Source organism: Echinops telfairi, unplaced genomic scaffold (assembly GCF_000313985.2).
Source record: "Echinops telfairi isolate 266 unplaced genomic scaffold, ASM31398v2 ScPeMD7_18;HRSCAF=68, whole genome shotgun sequence".
NCBI lineage: Eukaryota > Metazoa > Chordata > Mammalia > Afrosoricida > Tenrecidae > Echinops > Echinops telfairi.
In genome coordinates this window covers 15,268,646-15,271,577 of record NW_022103915.1, presented here as the reverse complement: position 1 = coordinate 15,271,577, position 2,932 = coordinate 15,268,646, and positions in this window count along the sequence as shown.

Below are 2,932 nucleotides of genomic sequence, written 5' to 3'. Positions count from 1 at the left end.
CATATCCTTCTATACACATGGTGTTGGCCCTGTTTTGGTTGAATAAGAACATTTTTTGAGAGACTCATTTCACGTCTGATGTTGAAGTCAGTTTCCTGAGATTACAGCTTAGGTCTATGATTATCACCTTCGGGGACAGTAATCTTTCTTGCGATAGGACCCTTTGCTGAATCTAATTCTCACTGAGGAATTAGTTGGTAACGCGAAGATGAAGGGAGCTCTTGGAGAAACTGGCCGTATGTTCCTGGAGAGGGAAAGGCCAGTCTTAGACCCTGGGGAAGAAGGTTTGGTTTTGTTGGTTTTTAAAATCAGATCAAAAAGCAGACCCCATTTTAGCATTTGAAACTAAAGTGGCCTCAGTATCTTGTTCTCACGCCCCCCCCCCCCTTCCTACTCTGATCCAACAGCTTTGAGTTCTTCCTCTCGACTGGATTGTTGATCTGCTTTTTCAAACATCTTCTCCTTAAGCCTGCCTCTTCCTCAGCACCACCTTTCCCCTATCGTGACAGCATCTCCCAAGGGCAGGTGACATTTGGCCTACTTCCTCACCTCCCATGCATCTCTCGACCCTCTTCAATCAGGAGCCTACTCCCAGCGCTCTTCTGACGCGTAGCTTCTGCCCCCAGCGTTGACATTGACTGTTGTTGGGCCTGTCAAATTGGTTCGGACCCCTAGTGAACCTGTACATGACGGGAAGAAATACCGATCGGTTCGGCGCCACCCTCACTGTGGTTTCTACGCCTGAGCCCATTGGTGCAGCCATGGAGTCAATCTGTCTCCAGGAGGGCCTTCCTCACCTGCGCTGCCCCTCCACTCTACCAAGCATGATGGCCTTCTCCAGGGACCGGCCTCTCCCGACAACATGTCCGAAGCTTGTTAGGCCAAAGTATCTGGCTGTACTTCTTCCAAGGCAGATTGTTCTGTTGGCAGTCCGTGGTCTTTTCAATATTCTTCTGCAGCACCACAATTCTGACGCATCCGTTTCTCTTTGGTCTTTCTTATTCAGTGTCCTCCCTTCACAAGCATACGAGGCCGTCGAAAACATGGTACTGATTATTCTATAGCAAATCCAGAAGTAACCTTTTTCCCCATATAAAAACTTTATGGAGCTATAGTTTAGGACACGCTAAAGGAAAGATTGAAGTTGTCAAGGATTTCATCTTGCTTGGACCCTCAGGCAATGCTCTGGGAAGCAGCAGTCAAGAAATCAAGCCTATCGCACCGTCTTTTTGATGACAGCTACACCGGTGTGTATGTAGGAAGGAGCCCTGATGGCGTACTAGTCAGGTGTTGGGCTGTTGGCCATGGCAGAATGAAACCACTGTCCACTCTGGGAAAATGGCAAGGTTTCCTGCTCTGTCATGAAGTCTGGTCTTGGAAACCTACAGGGCCAGGTCTACCCTGTCCTGTAGGGTCACTAGTAGTTGGAATCAGCTCAATGGCAGTGAGTAGCTATGTGTTGCGTGGGTACAGAGGAGCCTGGATAACACATGGGCTATGGCGTGAGCTGCTAACCACAAGGTCGGCAGTTCAATCCCACCAGTTCCTCAGGAGAAAGAGAAAGTCGTCCGGTAAAGATTTAAAGTTTGAGGAACCCCCAAGGGAAGTTCTATTCTGCGCTCAAGGGCCACCATGAGTTGGAATCGGCTCGATGGCAGGGAGTGAGTTGGAGTTGCTGTGAAGAGCGCCGGTGGAGCTGGGGGGAAGCATTGGACGGCTAATTGCAATGTTGGCTGACTCAGAATCTACTGGATGGTTTTTTGGTTCTTGTGTTTATGGTTAGTGGGAATGCAGTGCCGGAACAATTGGACGTCCATACTAACAAACACAAAACTATAGCAGTTCTAAAAGCATAGGAGAAAATCTAAATGGCATTGGGTTTGGCAATAACATTTTAGATAGAACACCACAAGCCCGTCCGTGAAAGAAAAAATGGATGAGTTGGACTTCATGAAAATAAAAAATGTGCTGCTCTGTGTAAGACGCTGATAAGACAGACTGGGAGAAGATATTTGCAAAACATTGGATAAAGGATTTGTATCACACACACACACACACACCCTTAAGACTCAATGATAACATTCCATTAAAAGGAAACTAAAGATAGGAACTAAAAACAAAAACACGACATCCAAACTCATGCTGCCGAGCTCACTGTGAGAGAGGCAGGCCCTCAATGAGGTGGATGGACACAGTGGCTGCATCAATGGGTTCGGGCAGAGGAGCCCCGGTGAGGTTGGTGCAGGACGGGGCACTGTTTCATCTGTGTGTGTACGGCCACTTTTGGCTGGAGGCCACTCGATGGTAAGCTACTCATAGTAACCCTAAGAAGTAGAGTCAAAATGCACCACGGGGCGTCCATCTGGCTAGCAACTGACCATCACTAGACCCTACAAACAGAATGAACTGCCATCAAGCCAATTCCAACTCAAAGCAACTCTATATAGAGTTTCCGAGGCTGTAAAAAATGTTGTGGGGGAGAGGGAAAGTAGTTTTTGTTTGCTTTGAATTTTTCCAATGTGAGGGAGTTTTTAAAATTAAAAGATCATTTTATTGGGGCCTCTTTTATTGCAACTCATAACATCTCATAACAATCCATACATCAGTTGCATCAAGCATATTTGTACATATGTTGCCATCATTCTTTTCTAGATATTTACTTTCTATTGAGCCCTTGATATCAGCTCCTCTTTTTGCCCTCCCTGCCCCCCCTACCCTCGTGACCCCTTGGTAAATTATAAATTATTATTATTTTCATACCTTACGCCGGCCGATATCTCCCTTCCCCCATGGTTTCTGTTGTTCGTCTCCCTGGGTGGGGTTATGTGTTGATCATTGCGATTGGTTCCCCCTTTTCCCCATCCTCTCACCCCCCCTTTTTTTAAATCATTTTATTAGGGGCTCATACAACTCTTATCACAATCCATACACA